This window comes from Lycium ferocissimum, chromosome 11 (assembly GCF_029784015.1).
Source record: "Lycium ferocissimum isolate CSIRO_LF1 chromosome 11, AGI_CSIRO_Lferr_CH_V1, whole genome shotgun sequence".
Classification (NCBI taxonomy): Eukaryota; Viridiplantae; Streptophyta; class Magnoliopsida; order Solanales; family Solanaceae; genus Lycium; species Lycium ferocissimum.
Window position 1 is genome coordinate 6,565,039 of NC_081352.1, and position 21,222 is coordinate 6,586,260.

A 21,222-nucleotide genomic window follows, 5' to 3' on the forward strand; every position below is an offset into this window, starting at 1 on the left:
CATAACTAATTCTGAGAAAATCGGACGGCATCTCCTTTATTTATACGACTTTCCTCATATTACGTATCAACTCCCAAACATCAATAACAACATTCGTAATATTATCTAATAGCCTTTAATCAACCACCTTACCCTTACCTCACACTTACCTCAATTATCCACATTCACAGCCATAACTCGACAATACGTTCATTCACATACAATGTTGTTTCCCACACTCTCAATAACATTTATAACATGATCATATTCATAACGCATCAAGAATCATAACTCGTCCCAAATGTTTACTCAAAAGTGCTACTATTCACACATACATGACCCATTACTTATATTCTTTCATAATCCAAGTGTTTCATCTTCCAAATACTTTAAACAACATGAAAACATCATAAAACTTACCTTAGATGGTGTAGGATTGAACCTTGATGGCGTATCCCTCACTTGAGCCAAACCCTAGATTTTCCTTCACTTGGATTTTCTTGCTTTTGATGAACTTTGATGGTTTCTATTACTTTGATTCACTTGTATTGATGATAATAGCCTTTGATTCCCTTTGGATTCTTGTTCATGAAATGTATATGAAGCCCTAGAAGTCTTAGAGAGAAGTAGAGAGATGTTGGAAATGAAATAATGAAGTTGGAAACTCATTTAAAGACTTGGAACATTTCAGTCCGTCGGGTGTTCCACGGACTGTTCCATGGTCCGTGGAACCCAGTGCTGTCCGTGGAGCTGGTCGTGGTTCATGACCAGCCAGCTTCCTTCTCTACTGGCAGTTCCACGGACCCATCCACGGTCCATGGAACCCACTGCTGGCCATGGAACCAGCCGTGGAACTCCCTGTTCCACCAAGTTTGATCCCGTCGTTTCGTTTGATCTCCAATCCTTATGAAACCTTCTTAGCCCTTTTTTATCACTTTATTAGCAATCTAAGGGGCATTATAACTCTTCCCCAACACATCATTAAGTTGTCATCAACTTACTACTCATAAATCCTTTCCGAAACTTATCGTATACATGGCCTTCTCTTGGCAACTTTCTTATCTAACATCGAATGCCTTTCAAATCTCATTTGGAATCATCAATTGCTATGTCTTACTCATCGAAACATCGTCTACCTCATATCTCTCATTAGCCTATTCACTGTGCCTTAACGGAGAATTTTCCGAGATGTAACAGTTTGATTGTTATACAGCTTGATTAAATGAGAAAGTGAAAGAGGAAGTCCAAGAATGAGTTAGAAACCATGTTGAGATTATGGACTGTTTTGAGCATTTTGTGGTTGTGTTGTTAAGCTAATTTTCATGTATATGGATAGTATCTAATGTTGTTGGTGTATTGATGAGATTATACCCCTTGATTAGGAAGAAGGAAAGTGTATATTGTTATTGTATATTGGTATACTTTGGGTTGTTTGGTGCATATTCTTTGTATGGACAGTGAAAGGAGTATTTAAGGACTTTTGTAAGCTTGTTGTTGTTATTGTGGGTTGTTGTATATGTTGCTGTGATTGGAGAGTAAGGGAAATGCTGCTCGTTTCATTTTAGAGTCAAGTTATCGTTGATATACGTGATATACTAGCACCATCTAAGTTTGCATATGTATTCCTTGTTATAGGATTGGCGTGCTAGTTGTAATTAGATGGATTGTTCGATTGCTTGGACGACTTGAGATATGTTAAGGCTGTCCCTTTCCTCCTTTTTGGCATGATCCTTATGAACAAGACGTATACGTAACGTTAATCCATAATGAGTCTACTCTTAGAGTTAGGAATGATCCATTTGTTTCATGTTCCATAACGATATCTTCGTAAAGTCTCTCTTTAGATCCAATACGGTCTCTAGTCACTTGTACTCCTATCATGTGTATGCATTGCATTGCATTTATTTATATATATATATATATATATATATATATATATATATATATATATATATATATATATATATATATATATATATATATATATATATATGTATGGGGTATGGGGAAGGTGATGGCGTTAAATACGCACTACTACTACGATCTTATATATGATGATACGATGATGATGATGATGCCCTCAGAGGCCGAGACGACACGATGGGATGCCCACACGACACTTGACGTGTTATACACACACACACACACACACACACACACACACACGTATATATATATATATATATATATATATATATATATATATATATGTTTGACCTCATACATGCATGCATGCACAGTATTTACGCATATCGTTAGCCCTCAGAGGCAGTTCAGATGCACAGTATTTATGCATATCATTAGTCCTCAGAAGCAGTTCAGATGTACACGTTTATTCTCTCTTATTTTTTATGTTACTCTCATGTCTCTATTATGTTGCGTTCATGCCTTACATACTCAGTACATTGTCCGTACTGACGTTCCTTTTCTGGAGGGGTTGTGTTTCATGCCAGCAGGTCTTGATATATAGGTTAACGGCTCTCCCAGTAGGATATCAGCTCAGCAGACAGTGTTGTGGCACTCCACTTGCTCCGAAGTTGCTCTGTGAGTCAGCATGGTTGCATATGCATTTGCATGGGTATGGCGGGGTCCTGTCCCATCCTTATTACATTATGCACTCCAAAAGAGAGGCTCATAGATATATATGCACAGTTAGATGTCCTATGACCATCTCAGTCTATATTCTGTTGTATCATTACTTCGAATAGCCTTGTCGCCATATATACTTGGGTTTCGCTTGATGATGTATGTATATTATCTTTTGGGCTTGTGTCCCATACAACTTATCGTATCTATGAGTTAGTATTATGTCCCTCTAAGGTATGGATGTGGGATGTATGTAAGTTTCATGGTGCTCGGTAGGTTAACTCTGGGTGCCCGTCATGGCCCTCTGGTTGGGTCATAACAAAAGCGGTATCAAAGCAGTTCGTCCTAGGGTTGTCTACATGCCGGGTCTAGTAAAGTCTTATAAACAAGAGGTTGCAGGGCATTTAGGATGGTTACCCTTCTTTGTATCCTAGATCATGCTATAGAGTTGAGTCGTAGGGTGTAAATCTTCAACCCTGACCTTTGTTATTTTACAGTTTGACGACGACTCCTTTAGAAAGGATTACGGGCGATTTGAGGGTTGCAATGATGACAGGGGGAGGATTAAGTTATACTTTGGAGGAGGACCCAAGTGAGGATGTACCCTCCATGGAGACGGACCCATCTGAGATCATGTTTTCTATGGAAACAGACCCGTCGGAGATTCAGGATGAATCGGCACTACAGGTATCATCGAGTTTGATAAGAGTAGAGGAGCCAGGAAAAGCTCCGATGTTGCCAGTTTTACCTTTGGCCATAGCTGGGCAAGGAAGGGAGAGGTCAATGCTGGGAGTTGATCCCCAAGCTTCGGATTATGGTAGACCAGTGGAGAGTGCAGGGCTTTCTGAGAAACCGAGGAGTTTGCAGCCTAAACACCCTATTAACCAAGACTTGACGGTATCTTTGGAGCAAGGCTCAAATGAAGGTGGTGGTTAGACCGGACAAGCTAGTATAGTTGGTACATTTATAGAAGTTTAGGGTGGCGGTGAGCGACCGATAGACAGACAGTAGGAAGAAGAATTTTTCCAGCCCATGTTAGAGCGATTCGTGCCAGATCAAGGTTCTAGATTAGGGACATGGAAGGTCCCACATCCGTCGGAGTTTCCGGACCACAGTAACTACAGATGGAAGGTATATTTGCCGCTTTAATAAAGTGTTATAATTAAGCAAGTATGAATTTGAAATGTTTTATGTTATGCAACGACGGTAAGTCAAAAAAACCCCAATGATTATATTAAGGAAAGGAAAAAGAGTAATAATAAAGAGGATTCTTAAGTGGAATTTGTGGGCAGACGATGGGTTAAAATGGTGGATATGTTGATAGAACGGTGGAAAAAGATATGTTGTGGTAATAAGGCAATGGTATAATAAAACAAGAAAGGTATGTGTGGTAATACGTACAATTAATGTTGTATTAATGTTTATACATCCTTGAGGGTGGTATCAATAGATTATATGCAATTCTGTTAAGATAACTTTTGGAGTTTTACTAATGGGACCTAAAAAGGAGAAAAGTTTGATGGGATTTTCAACAAGGATAGCAAATGACTGTGGTTATACTGTGAGTGGTTAGCAACCTTAGAAGTGTTTTATTAATGAGACATCGGTATGATTAGATGGGAGTTGTAACTTCCCCTGGTGGTAAGACGTGGAAAGGATACGTATGTGTTTAAATATGACCCTTGAGTGTAAATATGCCAATGATTTACAAGCAGAAGAAGGTAAAACAGGAATTACGTGAACAAAAAAGAGTATCAGTTATAAGGATGATAATGCTTAATGTCTAAAGGGGATAGGATACGGAATGCAAGATTCTCCAAGGATAGTTATTGTTTTGAATGTTAAAAAGGGATATGATTGGTTAGAAGAGGTAAAAGAATGATGTATGTTACTCAATGAGCTAGATATTGACGAGGTCCTTCTTATCGTATAGAGTATATTGGTAAGATATTATACAAAGGTACGAGTATAAGGATATATAAAATATGAGTTGTTTGGCAGGAATATATGAGACAAAGGTAGGACCAAGGTACGGAAAATTTTCCTCTAGAAGTTTTATTACCACAAGATTATTGAGCTAGTAATAAAAGGCTAAATAGCTGATGAAGGAGGTGAGAGATGTTTTGAAAAGAATTGTTTGTATGATAGGCATTGGATGAGTTTGAAGTCGCAAATTGATACAAAATACACACTTCCTTAATGAGAAGAACTTGTAGTCTAAAAGAGATTTGCCTAAAGAATAGGCGTGTACGTAGCGAGGAAAAGGAGGAATATTAACAATCAGGGCAGATTTTCGGGAATAGAATTTTGTGCTAGATACCATTACGGTGATGAAATGGGAGAGCGAGTAATAGGAGAAAGACAATTTTTGGAAGAACAATAAGAAAAATTTTGAAGATCTCCTTGATGGAAGATTAGGCCCATACAAGGCCAAGAGACGTCTATGAGAATATGTGACCCGCTACATTTATGTGTACCAGACCAGATAGATTCAGACGACGAACAATTACGGCTAAGATTTGTCGCGAAAATTACTGGGAGTATGTACCTGCAGGAAAAAGGAGAGCTAAGTAGGATGTCAAATATAGAGTAGTGGGTTAACACCTTAAGGGGGGAAGACGAGACGACAAGTATTGGATCAGAAGTAGGCTTTGTTAGAAGAAGGAAAGATAATAACAAAGGAATTGGAAACTACCTCAAAGGGATATTATGCTAGCGGGCCGATAAAGTGTAAGGGCGATTTGATGATAAACATAATCAGTCAGTCATATGCATGACTAAATAAAGACTGGGAGATAGCACTTCAAGGAAGGAATTACTCAAAATTGCAAGATAGGGGTGTAATAGGAAGTTCAATAATGAAGAAACAGAGAAGGATTGAGTATGATGGTACTCGAAGTAAATAATGCACTAAGATAAAAAGTTAAGTAAAATAGCTACCGCAAGGTAATCGCGTGGATACAAAGTTCCAACATCGCATACCGGTTGGGTAAGCATTGTACAGGGAAAGCCTTAAAGGCAAAAGCATTCGAGTAGGAATCTAGTAACATCTTTGTTGAGGGAAGGATGCAGAGTTAACGATAGAAGAAGGCTGAAATAAGAATGAACTAGTCGAAGGAATGCGAATATTTGATGGTAACAACCTACAATGAAAAAGAATAAATGTGTATGAATATCTAGAAGCGGAAGCTTATAAGCGATACAAGAATTCCAGGCATAAAATATTCAGGACGTAAAGGAATTAAAGTCGTGTTGTAAGTAAATGCTCCAAGGCAATACATAAATATACATAAGCCCTCACGGTTGCAAAAAATGATATACAAGAATATACACTGATGTATCCATGAGACAACTACTACCCACGCATCCGTATCTACGAGCCTCTACTAGAGTACTGAGACATAAGGACAGGACAGGACCCCGTCGTGCCCAAATATATACACAAAATAATATATCAAAAATGGCACCTCCGGAATAGTGGAGTGCTCCTGTAAATCTGCTGAGTAGCTCTTAGGAATCTGGGCCACCTCCCTATCTACCTGTGGGCATGAACACAGCGTCCAAAAAAAAAAGACGTCAGTACGAACAATGTACTGAGTATGTAAGGCATGAACAATAATAACATATCGAAAAGATAAGGAAACATCAAGTAAGGAAACAACCTGTAACTGAATGTCACTTAAGACAGAATAATGCATGCTAACTTACATCATAAACAACATCATATCAAGTATGCATATATAAGTTGCCCGACCATATAGGTACGGTGTGATCATCATTAGCCCACGTCCCCTCCCGCGTCCGGGGTAACCATCTCATGCCGCCCACTAGTGGTGTCTGCCCATGCCATCTAGACATGGTGTATATGCCGCCCGCCTTAGCGGTGTCTGCCCGGCCATATAGGCACGGTGTAATCTCATCATCATATACTTATCATAAAGCATGCATTAGAACTCAAGTACAAACTATAACTCTATCGGGGTGACGTAAGGTCGAGAACCCCCGATTCCATTATGGAGTAGTCATGATCATCATGCCTCACCTTGAAGGAACTAGCATTATAAGGTGAGTCTAGCAACAATGAATAACATCAAGGAATCATTAGCTTCATAAGAATATCATATCATAAGCTTTGGAATCTCTAGACTTAGACTCATCATCATCATTGTCATATTCACAACGCATCTCTTATCTTTATTTCATGAGAAGCTCTTAATAATCATAGACTCATAGTTTCCGGAATATAAGAGAGTCATGGAAAGATAAAGGAAGTCATGTTGTAGGAATCATGCCTTAGAGAAGAAGGGACTAGCCTTACATACCTTTTCTCCTTTTAACTTGCCGATTAAACGCTTCCTTCCAAGTTCACGATTCTACATTCAAGAGAATTCGTACTAAGATTAGATAATCGAAACATATTTAAGCTTAAGCTAAAGCTAATGAAAATTGGGCAAAGATCTCCTTTGTTTCTACAACTTTCTCCATATAATATAACGACTCCCAAACATCAATAACAACACCCACAATATCATAATCAATAAACTTTGTTAAGTTAGCCATTATTCAATTCTCAAAATTCCCTCTCAAAGTCATTCATAACCATAGCCATAATATAACACCACATTCATCCTCATATAATGCTTCTCCAATATTCTTAATACCATTTATAACAAGATTATACTCATAACATGTCAAGAATCATGATTCATGTCAAACTACTATTCAAGAATACCACTATTCTCATATTTGTAACCCATTTTCTACTTTCTTCCATAATCCAAGTCTTTCAACCATTCAATACTCTTAATAACATGAAATGAACATAAAACTCACCTTTGATTATGTAGGAATGGGTTTTGGATGGAAATGCTTCACTTGGAGAAAACCCTAACTTCAATTCCAAAGAGATTTCTAGCTTCCATCAACCCTAGTTAGCATTCTTGCACTTGATTCTACTAGTTTTTGGTATTTGATCTTTGATTTCCCTTGAATTCATGTAAATGAAGTGTGTGGAATATTCTAGAGGTTTAGAGAGAAGTGGAGAAATGTTAAGAAATGAGAAATAAGACTTGGGAGTCATCTTTTATAAAAATAAAATTCCCATCGGACCCTTATACGGTCCGTATAATATTATACGGTCCGTATAAGTGACCGTATAACTCCATCGTGATGGATTTCACTCGTTAATACGGACCATTATACGGACCGTATAATATTATACGGACCGTATAAATGGTCGTATAATCCACCTTCTCTCCGAACTTGTTCTCGTCGTTTCGTTTGATCTCCAATCCTTATGGAACCTTCTTAGCACTTGTTTAACACTTCATTAACAATCTAAGGGGCATTATAACTTTTCCTCAAGACATTATTAAATCAACATTAGCTCGGTACTTTGCAAACCCTTTTTAAAACACGACTTATACTTTACATTCTTCAACGAACTTTCTTCTCTTGCCTCAAATGTCTTTGGAATCTTAATTAGAACCGTTAAGTACCCCTTCTTACTTGTAGGGACATCATATACTTCTTACCCTACATTAGTCTATCTACCACATGACGACATGAAATTTTTCGAGGTGTAACACTCTTCCCCCCTTAAAAACATTCGTCCTCGAATGTTAAGTTCTCGGAATTCTACAGAAATTTCGCCAGAGTTTCCCCTGTAATATGGCGCTACCATCCTATCACAACAACCCACAATAACATCGCCTCATAGGGCTACAACACAATAGCAAGAAATTATGGCCACACACGACCAAAAGCATTAAAAAGAAAGCATTACATACCTCATAATACTGATGTCTCATCTTGAATCTCTTCCGCAGGTGGAAACAATTGCGGATACTTGGACTTCATGTTTTCTTCCGCTTCCCAAGTCATTTCCTCTCGATTATTATTTCTCCACAAGACCTTAACTGAGGCTACCTCTTTATTTCTAAGTTTCCGTACTTGCCTATCTAGTATGGCAATGGGTACCTCTTCATAAGCCAACCTTTCCGTAACTTGAACATCATCTACAGGCACGATTCTAGTAGGATCTCCGACACACTTACGGAGCATTGATACATGGAAAACTGGATGGACTGATTCAAGTTCTGGAGGTAAGTCCAGCTCATAAGCTACTTGGCCTATCTTGCGGACAATCTTATAAGGTCCAATGTATCGAGGACTTAATTTTCCCTTCTTGCCAAATCTCATCACGCCTTTCATCGGTGATACCTTCAAGAATACCCAATCATCAACTTGGAATTCTAAGTCTCGCCGACGGTTGTCCGCATAAGATTTCTGGCGACTTTGGGCTGTCAATAATCGATCTCGGATAACCTTGATCTTTTCCACCGCTTGTTGAATCAACTCCGGACCTATTAGTTGTATCTCTCCTACTTCAAACCACCCAATTGGGGATCTACACTTTCTTCCATATAGAGCTTCATACGGGGCCATCTGAATACTGGAATGATAGTTATTGTTGTATGCAAACTCAATAAGAGGTAAGTGATCATCCCAACTACCACCGAAATCTAGCACACATGCCCGTAACATATCTTCCAAGGTCTGAATAGTGCGTTCAGCTTGTCCATCAGTTTGTGGATGAAATGCTGTGCTAAGCCTCACTTGAGTACCCAAACCTTCTTGAAAGGACTTCCAGAATTTAGCAGTAAATTGTGCTCCTCTATCTGTGATAATAGATATCGGGACACCATGAAGTCGCACTATCTCCTTAAGATACAACCTTGCATAATCTTCTGCCGAATATGTGGTTTTGACCGGAAGAAAATGAGCTGATTTCGTGAGTCTATCAACAATCACCCATATGGAGTCATACTTGCATCGGGAACGAGGCAACCCTACAATGAAATCCATGTTGATCACTTCCCATTTCCATGCTGGAATTTCCATGGCTTGTAACAATCCTCCTGGCTTTTGATGCTCAATTTTCACCTGTTGGCAATTTGGACATTGAGCTACAAATTCTGCTATGTCTTTCTTCATTCCATCCCACCAATACATTAACTTAAGATCGTGATACATCTTTGTCGCTCCTGGGTGAATGGAATACCGAGAGTAATGAGCTTCTTCTAGAATCCGACGACGTAGTCCCGCAACATTTGGAACACATAGCCTGTCTCGGTACCTAAGAACTCCATCTGTAGAAACTTCAAATGGCGACTTCTCTTTCTCAGGAAATGTATCTCTATAGTGACTCAACTGGGGTCTTCATATTGGCGCTCTCTCACCTCCATATCTAAGGACGAAATAGCTGGGTTGTGAATACCAATTCTTGCATTGCCCGAATCAATTAGACGAACTCCGAGGCTGGCTAGCTGGTGAAGCTCACGAATTAATTCTTTCTTCTCCGGAGGGACCTCACATAGACTTCCCATTGATTTGCGGCTAAGTGCATCAGCTACTACATTCGCCTTTCCGGGGTGGTATAAAATACTCACATCATAATCTTTCAGTAGTTCTAACCACCGCCTCTGTCGAAGATTTAACTCCTTCTGTTTGAAAATATATTGGAGACTCTTGTGATCCGTATAAATATCAACATGAACACCATACAAATAGTGTCTCCACATTTTTAGTGCATGAATAACCGCGGCCAATTCAAGATCATGGGTCGGATAGTTCTTTTCATGTTTCCGCAACTGCCGGAAGCGTAGGCAATGAACTTACCGTGCTACATCAACACACAACCTAACCCAACACCAGAGGCATCACAATACACAACATAACCATCTGGTCCTTCTGGAAGTGTCAGGACTGGGGCTGAAGTTAATCTATCCTTCAATTCCTGGAAACTGCGTTCACAAGCATCGGTCCACTGAAATTTTGCCGATTTCTGAGTTAGCTTCGTTAATGGTGCTGAAATAGAAGAAAATCCTTCCACAAATCTTCTATAATAGCCTGCTAATCCCAAGAAGCTACGGACCTCTGTAGGTGTTGTGGGCCTTGGCCAAGTCTTCACAGCCTCAATTTTCTGAGTATCAACTCGAATGCCATCAGCTGAAATGATATGGCCCAGAAAAGTTACAGAATTCAGCCAGAACTCACATTTCAAAAATTTAGCATACAACTCACGAGTCCGAAGAATCCCAAGGACAATACGCAAATGGTCTGCATGCTCTGCTTCTGTCCGAGAGTATACTAGAATATCATCAATGAACACGATCACAAATAGATCTAAGAGAGGCTTGAATACATTATTTATCAGATTCATAAACACCGCCGGAGCATTAGTCAACCCAAATGACATCACCCGAAATTCATAATGGCCATATCTCGTTCTGAAAGCCGTTTTGGGAATATCTTCTTCTCTAACTCTCACTTGGTGATACCCCGATCTTAGATCAATTTTGGAAAACCATTTGGCACCCTGTAATTGGTCAAACAAATCATCGATTCTTGGAAGCGGATATTTATTCTTTATCGTCACCTTGTTCAGGTTACCTATAGTCAATGCACATCCGTAGGGAACCATCTTTCTTTCTCACAAATAGGACAGGTGCTCCCCACGGTGATGAACTGGGCCTAATAAATCCTTTCTCAAGCAAATCTTTCAATTGCGCCTTTAGCTCTTTCAACTCTGCAGGAGCCATTCGGTAAGGAGGAATAGATATAGGCTTGGTGTCCGGCAACACATCAATAGCAAAATCAATCTCTCTTTCCGGAGGAAGGCCTGGAAGTTCATCTGGAAATACATCCGAAAATTCATTTACTACCGGGACGGATTGAAAAGTCGGCGGCTTTGCTTCGGTGTCATGAACTCGGACTAGATGATAAATATAGCCTTTGGCGATCATCTTCCTCGCCTTAAGGTAGGAAATAAACCTACCTCTTGGAGACGCTGTATTACCTTTCCATTCAAGCACTGGTTCTCCCAGGAATTGAATCGAACTATTTTCATTCTGCAATCAACATTAGCATAACAAGAGGCCAACCAATCCATGCCCATAATCACATCAAAATCTAACATTTCCAGCTCAACCAAATCGACTTTAGTTTGACGATCACATACCACAATCACACAATTTTTATACACTTGTCTAGCTATTACTGGATCACCAACCGGAGTAGATACCTCGAAAGGTTTAATTGGCTCGGGTTTCACCCCAATACGGCCAGCAATATAAGGAGTAATATAAGACAGCGTAGAACCCGGATCTATCAATGCATGAACATCATGAGAGAATATGGATAGTATACCCATAACCACATCCGGGGAGGACTCAAGATCCTGACGTCTGGCTAGAGTATAAATACGGGGCTGGGTGCCACCTGAACTGGATGCTCCCCCTCTGCCCCTACCACGGCCTGCTGGAATCTGGGGAGTCTGCCCTATCGGGCGCACAGACGAGGAAGAACCAGCTGCTGATCCTGTGGGCTGAACCCCAACTCTACCACCCATCGATGGACAATCACGCATCATATGCCCAACCCCGACCACAGCATAGCAAGCATCCGAACCTCGGCGACACCGATCCCGAATGTAATTTACCACACCGGCTACATCGCGGCACACCGGTGGTCTCCGCTGGCTAGGATCACCTCCAAACTGAGGACTTGAGACTCTCGAACTCTGACCCGAACCAGAATAAATGGGGCGATCAAATCTCCTGCCCGCAAATCGAGGAGGTGCACTCGTCGCGGACTGGCCCGAATATCTAGAATACTGTTGCCGCTGACCCCCTCTATACTCACTACTAGCACCGGCAGATCTGGCCCTCTTGCTCTGTCCTCTATCAATATCACGCTCACCCCTCTGCGGCTGTTGCTGCTCTTCTAAATTCTGGGCATGAGCCTGAATACGGAAAATGTCCATCCCCTCCTGTAATGAAGCCGTCAAACAATCTTTGAACAAATGTGGCCCTAAGCCACTCACAAATCTATGTACTCTATCTCCCATGTCAGCCACCATAGTCGGAGCATATCTAGCCAATGAATTAAAGTGAAGGCTATACTCCCGAGCACTCATATTCCCTTGCTTTAGATTCAGAAACCCGTCGGCTCGGGCCCTTCGAACCTCGGGTGGCAAATAGTGGCGGACGAAAGCATCTACGAATTCTTGCCAAACCGGGGGAGGTGCATTTTCCTTTCTTGAAGATATCCAATTATTATACCAAAGAACCGCCACATCCCGGAGTCTATAAGATGCCAACTCCACAGATTCAGTATCGGAGGCATGGATGATTCTCAACGTTCTCAGCATCTCATCAATAAAACCTTGCGGGTCTTCATCCGGCTTTGACCCGAAAAATTCTGGGGGATTTAAACTCATGAAATCACGGGCTCTAGCACTAGTCGCCCTGTCACCTGGACCCGTACTCTGCCGCTGAGCCTGAGCGGCAACTAGCTGTGTCAATAGCTGAATAGCTTCGGTCATTTGTTGACCCGAAGCACCCGGTGGAGGAACTGGAGGCATAGGAGCCGGAGCTGAAGCCCCTCCTTGTTCTTCTAGAATAGGCGGAGTGTGAGAGGTATTGGATGGAGCCTCATTATGGGATTCACCTTCTTCTACATTCATTGGTGGCTCCCTTTCCATCCGCCTTTCTGTCGTAGCCTTGCCCTTCTGGGCGGCTGTGGCTTTTCTCTTTACCGGCATCGCTGAAATCATAACGCACAATTAGGGAGAAGAAAATCTTATAACATGGCTCTATCGCACGATCTAATAAGAAGAAGAATGGTCATTTTTCCTAAATGCCCCGCAGCCTCTTGTTTATAAGTGTGGCGCGCTTCACACCCATAAACGAGACTCTGCTGGACACGGCTCGTAGACACACCCTAGGACGGAACTGCTCTGATACCACTTTTGTCACGACCCGACTAGGGGCCATGACGGGTACCCGGAGCTGACTACCGAGCACCACTCATTATGCTAATCATCATACCCAACCTGAACACATATAATCTCCAAGGCAATACATAAATATACATAAGCCCTCACGGCTGCAAAAATGATATACAAAAATATACACTAATGTATCCATGAGACAACTACTACCCACGCATCCGTATCTACGAGCCTCTACTAGAGTACTGAGACATAAGGACGGGACAGGACCCCGTCGTGCCCAAATATATATACAAAATAATATATCAAAAATGGCACCTCCGGAATAGTGGAGTGCTCCTGTAAATCTGCTGGGTAGCTCCTAGGAATCTGGGCCACCTCCCTGTCTACCTGTGGGCATGAACACAACGTCCAAAAAGAAAGGACGTCAGTACGAACAATGTACTGAGTATGTAAGGCATGAACAATAATAACATATCGAAGAGATAAGGAAACATCAAGTAAGGAAACAACTTGTAACTGAATGTCACTTAAGACGGAATAATGCATGCTAACTTACATCATAAACAACATCATATCAAGTATGCATATATAAGCTGCCCGACCATATAGGTACGGTGTGATCATCATTAGCCCGCGTCCAGGCCTCCCGCGTCCGGGGTAAACATCTCATGCCGCCCACTAGTGGTGTCTGCCCATGCCATCTAGACATGGTGTATATGCCGCCCGCCTTAGCGGTGTCTGCCCGGCCATATAGGCACGGTGTAATCTCATTATCATATACTTATCATAAAGCATGCATTAGAACTCAAATACAAACTATAACTCTATCGGGGTGACGTAAGGTCGAGAACCCCCGATTCCATTATGGAGTAGTCATGATCATCATGCCTCACCTTGAAGGAACTAGCATTATAAGGTGAGTCTAGCAACAATGAATAACATCAAGGAATCATATAAGGATCATTAGCTTCATAAGAATATCATATCATAAGCTTTAGAATCTCTAGACTTAGACTCATCATCATCATTGTCATATTCATAACATATCTCTTATCTTTATATCATGAGAAGCTCTTAATAATCATAGACTCATAGTTTTCGAAATATAAGAGAGTCATGGAAAGATAAAGGAAGTCATGTTGTAGGAATCATGCCTTAGAAAAGAAGGGACTAGCCTTACATACCTTTATATCTCTCTAACTTTATCGATTAAACGCTTCCCTCCAATGTTCACGATTCTAAATTCAAGAGAATTCGTACTAACGGTAGATAATCGGAAACATACCTAAGCTTAAGCTAAAGCTAATGAAAATTGGGCAAAGATCTCCTTTGTTTCTACAACTTTCTCCATATAATATAACAACTCCCAAACATCAATAACAACATTCATAATATCATAATCAATAAACTTTGTTAAGTTAGACATTATTCAATTCTCAAAATTCCCTCTCAAAGTCATTCATAACCATAGCCATAATACAACACCACATTCATCCTCATATAATGCTTCTCCAATATTTTAATACCATTTATAACAAGATTATACTCATAACATGTCAAGAATCATGATTCATGTCAAACTACTATTCAAGAATACCACTATTCTCATATTTGTAACCCATTTTCTACTTTCTTCCATAATCCAAGTCTTTCAACCATTCAATACTCTTAATAGCATGAAATGAACATAAAACTCACCTTTGATTATGAAGGAATGGGTTTTGGATGGAAATACTTCACTTGGAGAAAACCCTAGCTTCAATTCCAAAGAGATTTCTAGCTTCCATCAACCCTAGTTAGCATTCTTGCACTTGATTCTACTAGTTTTTGGTATTTGATCTTTGATTTCCCTTGAATTCACGTTAATGAAATGTTTGGAATCTTCTAGAGCTCTTGACAGAAGTGGAGAAAATAAGAAAATGAAAAATAAGACTTGGGAACATCTTTTATAAAAATTGGAAATACTCACCGGTCCGGGTAGTTATACGATGACACTTATACGGTCCGTATAATATTATACGGTCCGTATAAGTGACCGTATAACTCCATCAGTGATGATCCTTTTCCTTCTTAGCACTTGTTTAAAACTTATACGGACCCCTTATACGGACCGTATAAAGTTATACGGACCGTATAATTGGTCGTATAATCTCCCTTTTCTTAGATCTTGTTCTCGTCGTTTCGTTTGATCTCCAATCCTTATGGAACCTTCTTAGCACTTGTTTAACACTTCATTAACAATCTAAGGAGCGTTATAACTTTTCCTCAAGACATTATTAAATCAACATTAGCTCGGTACTTTGCAAAACCCTTTTCAAAACACGACTTATATAAAAAGGAAATATTACAAAGTAGTTCGTGGTTCGTAGTGGACCAATAAAAAGGAAATAAAGTTCGTGCCAAGAGATCAAGTAGCATATGGATATGTCATTGAGGAATGAAGGAATGATCATTATGGATTTTATAATTGTAAGGAATTATGTAAGCGATATATGGAATTTTTTAGTTATCTAGTATCTTTGTTTATCCGGTGAATGATATTTGGTGTACAGAACAATTATCGTATGAGAAAATTCCTACTACCCTCTCAGATAGCTTTAGTTTCGTGGATTAAGGACCAGAGGTGTAATCTTGGTTAAATTATTATGAAGGAATGCGAATGTAGTGGAAATGACTTGAAAAGCTGACGAAGACAGGAGATTCAGATATCGGCGCTTGTTTTGTCCAGAGGGGATTCAAACTGAGACAACATAGCCTTCAGGTACATATATGTTATTAGTTCCTGTCATTGGTGTTGACACCTAATTTTTGACCTCCCGTAATTTACTTTAATTACACAAAGTCCTTGGAAAATGGATAAAATAAGCTATGCACCTTAAAGGATTTAAATGATTTTTATAGGTTGTTCAGATCAACTTTTTGCTCCTTTAAATTGGTGAAAGGTTTTTCATGGCATCACAAATCTATTTAGAAATTAATTGGCATTTTTATGACATTTATGAGATGCTTGATAGATTTAATCAAAGAAAAAAGGGCATTTTGTTTTAAAATGATAATCATTTTGTAATTGTTAAGTTGTCAAAATCAAAACTAGCAAATACTTTATTGGAATTTGAGTAATTTAAATAATTATCCATTTCACCCTTTGATCTTTAATTTTGCATAATTGTGTAATTTGTCAAAAAAAAAATTATTTATAATTACCTATAAACTTTAATTAGTCAATTAAGTGGTCCTTATTGCAAATTGATGTTTAAATTATTTAATTTACTTTGTTATGACCATAATTAATTTGGCCAATTCATGATTTAAGGAGATTGGGGTCATTTTTGTAAAATTAGCATCTTAATGGCCTTAATTGAAATAACCAGAACCTTGGCTTAAATTAATTAAGATCATTAATGCAATTTAATTTTTTAAAAACCTGCTAATTAGGCCAAATATGACCATAATTGAAATAACCAGCTAAATTAAAATAAATTAAAGACAAATTTGGCCATAATTGAAATAATTAGTTGGATCAGAATCCATTAGGGCCATATTCGCAACTTTAAGCCCATTAACACGATTGGCCAATTTTTAAACTATTTTAATAGGATAATTATGTCCAAATTTTATCTATAATTAAAATTTCATCAATTTTAATCTTTATTTAATTATATTTCTATATATATACCAGGTATACATATATATGTATACACGAGGTATACATATACATGTATACACTTAGTATACATATATATGTATACAAAAGAAAAAGGGCCAGCCTTTTTAATTCCTTAAGGTCTGGACCGAGTCCAGCCCAAGCCAGGCTGAGACCCGGCCCAAATCCCTTAATAATAGATAAGGAGGTATACCGCTTTTCCTCATTTTCATTCCCAAACGCTCCTTAACCCCCCCACCCCCCCCATCTCTCTTCCTCTTCTGTGTAACCCTAGCGCCGCCTCGAGTTTCCCTCTTCTCTCTCTGCCAAAAATGGCAAAACACAAGGTGTAGCAGATAAGCACAGCTTTTGCATGCCTATTGTAGTGAAAACATTTAATGTTTCACTTGATTTCACGAATTTTAATCCAAACACGGTAATAAATCATCCTTTACTTTATTTTACTTTTCATTATTCTGTGATTTATGTGTTTTGTTGTTATACCTTGCTTGAATATAATTGGTTGACCAAAGACGGATCAGATCGAGTCAAGCAAGACTCAGATCTGACCATCCATTGTTGATTCGAGAAAATCTTAGCCGTGTAAAGGCCTACAAAAGCTAATTTTGAAGGAAATATGTTTGTCCCACATCGTTTGTTTAAAGCTTTAGACGATTTTGGTTACAAAAGGGGAGAATTTTTTAGGAGGGGTCAAAAAAGAGAGTTTTAGAAAGTTTGAGTTTTTTTTTTAAAGTTAGAAGTTTGGAAAAAAAGAGTTTTCAGAGGTTAGGAAAATTGGGAGAATTAAAAAGAAGGCTAGAAACTTCGAATTTCAAGCCTCTTAAGTATAAAAATTTTAAGACTTCGACTAGTTTGAGGTTTTCTGAGTTCTAAAAATTATTTTCTCTTTTGTTTTCGAGTATGTGTGGCTGATTGTGGTCTTGAAAGCACAAAGGGCTTCCAAATTCGATTTTGACAAAGGCTGCACTATTAAAAGGTAATATTCTATCCCTTTTACTTATTTTATTATGGTTTAGTAGTTAGTTTTATGTGATAGTAGCTTGTTTGGTGATTAGTTAGTTTTTTGGATTATTTTAGTCCAACTAAGTGACAACATGCTGCTTAAGTGATGTTTAAGGTTCATTAGCTTGTTTGATGTGGAGATTACTTCCTTTATTTTCAAAATACATGTTTGATACTAGTAAATAGTTGAGTGATATGGACTGAATATAAAAGTTTTTAGATAATGTTGTTCATGTTGTGCCACAGATATGGATGAGCAGGTTGTTGTTGTGTTCTGTTAGATGATTGAAAATTTCTTACTTGGCTGCTTCAAGCTTTAAACATGACAAGAACATGATTACATGAGTTATAATAAGTAATTTAGTGAACCTTTAAATCAGTATTGATCCTATTTGAATGCAGTAGAATGCTAAAGTGTTGGGATAATTTAATTTGTTTTAAATTATTTAAGGAAGTTGCTCTTTCTTGGATGAGACTATGTCAAACTTGACTCTTCAACCTACTTTCATAGGTATGTTTGCTGGCCTTTGTGTTAACTGGGTAGTATGAATTATAATTAGGATAAACAAAAATAAAGGATCATGATTAAGCTGAGGTAAGGATTAAGGAATCTAGGCATACTTATAGGGGTCTTTGGTGTGTTTAAGGCATTAGAATAAGGTCAGGAAGGGCCTGTTTGCACCTGAGTGGGTCTGAGTCCATATGAATCTGTTTGAATATGTTGGGATTAGACTAAAAAAGTTTTGAATAGTTTTATGCTATATATTAAAGGTAATTTGAAACAACAATACCCTAGAACATGATATAGAAGTCTAAAAAATGAAATTTTTGGATTAAGGTGCATTCATGTGATAACAGGTTCTTAAATGGTTCATTAGGAACTAACGTAGGTTTATGAAGTTATAAATCATCTAAAATGAATCTGATTACCTAGATACAACTAGGATGATTGTGTGTCATGTTTGTTTCATTTGAGCAGAGTTCAGCCCTGACATTCATGTTGTCAGACCTTCTCCTTTTTATATCTAGGTCATGTTTGAGTTTTCAAAAGAAGTCTAAGGAGTTTAAAAAGATGACTGACTCCTAATGTGCTCTTGACTATTCAAAATGATAAATCAACTAATAAAAAGGGGTTGTTTGAGTCTAAGGACTGGTGCTTAGTCTGAACTTAAGTTTCTTTAAATGATTAAAATGTTCAAACTTGTTCAAAGTAGTAGTGTCTAAAAGGAATTCAAAATAAGTTTTGACATAGCTGAGACCATAGATTGAGTTAATTAAAATTGTTTCCTATGTGGTCAACTAGGTGTTTAGAGGAAATCTGGTTTAAGGGCAGGGTCAAACTAGTCCTGACCACAAGGTCTTAGATATTGCCATTAGGCATGAGCATAAGGTAAGGGAGTTGAGATTGCTTTGGGAGAGTAAAAGGTGAGCCTATGCCTAGGCATAAGCTGGAGGTAATGACCTGTGGGGCCTAGGATCCCTTTTTACTGGAAGTAAGACTCAGGAGAGGGATGGGGAGATGATGACCTCACCCTATCCTGTTTCTCTTTCAGGACCCTGAGGCTTCTTTGTCTCCTAAAGCTTGTTCTCCTGACTGTGGGATTCACAGAGATCTTGGAATTGGTCAGGGACGGTTTGTCATGCCTTGGGGGGGCATCCTTAAGATTTCATGCTATTTAAAACTAAGTTACATTAAAAGGTAAGAATCTGTCACATGCTGTCATAATTAAGGGGTTAAAAACTGCTATTAACTAAGTACTAAGAGAGAGGTAATTTTATCCGGATATTATAAATCCGAGCCTAAATACCCTATATGAAAAGGGAACATATTCAATTCTTTTCAAAAAATGATATGCAAAGTGACAGAAATTTTCAGCGAAATAAACATCAAATAAACAGTTCATGCAAATACTCACACATTGGAATTCGAAGGTCAACAGTATAGTATGGATCCTTAATACTAAGGTGCCTAACACCTTCCCTAGGGGATCACCAGAACCCTTACCTAGAACTTTGGATTAAGAAGGATTTTTCACGGTGTATGAATAAAGCCTTCAAAATTGGTTTTCCTAATTTCCTAAAAATTAGGTGGCGACTCTTTTAAAAAAAAGTTCGAAAGAGCACCAACAAGTTCGAAGTAGCTTTTTCGAGCGCAAACCCCGCCCTTGAAAAAGCGAACCGTAACAGATGGCGACTCTGCTGGGGACTTAAAGGTTCTAACCATAAGGATTCTAATATATTGTGTGTATATTTGCTTTAACTGTTTATGTGTTTACTTTCCCGTAATTATCAACTGTCATTACATGCATATCATAGCTCCGCCACTCCTGGTATTTATTTTACACTTTGTTCCAAAGGCGACTTCGCAGAGCACGTGGTCGTACCTTCACTATAAAACAAAAATATTTCATTTGAAACCGTTATGAGGCAGGGTTGGTTCATGGTCGTCCAACAGCCCTAACGGTTCAGCCCTAGTTGTCCAATCGGGTTCCTGATCTTTTGTGAAAAGCCCACTCTAGTAAAACTAGGATAAAGCTAAGTCAATCCCTACTGAACTAGAGCATTCGTACCTAGACGAGAATTGGGTATCTTAGACCTACCTAAGGCTCATTAAGAGAGACCATCCTGTGTTCGAACGGTCGATGACCCGAAGAGCACCGCCTCTCATTTATATGCTATGTGGAAGCATGTTTTGTGCCTATGTGATGAGCTTTGGGTATCTCAGACCTACCTAAGGCTCATTAAGAGAGACCATCCTATGTTCAAACGGTCGATGACCCGAAGAGCACCGCATCTCATTTATATGCTATGTGTAAGCATGTTTTCAGGCCTATGTGATGAACCATTGACCCTGTGGGGATGGGGGAATCTTAATTGTGTTCTGTTTTGTAGATGGAAAGCAGAATCCATTTTGACATAGTCATCGAGGCTCCAGATTTGTTGAGGGCTTGGTGGGAATGGTTAGGCGATACTCATCGAAGGACAGTTAGCTGCATTCTAGGTCCCCTACCCTCTATCAGGACGATGAAGGGTCGTCCAGAACTAATAGAGGTATTGGCCAAACATTGGGACGACAAGGAAATGTTGTTCCGCTTTGGTGATATTGAGATGACTCCGACCCTGGTGAAGATCAGGGATGCTATAGACAGCAATGGAGCCTGTCTAAGGAGACGACACAAGCCGCATCATAACC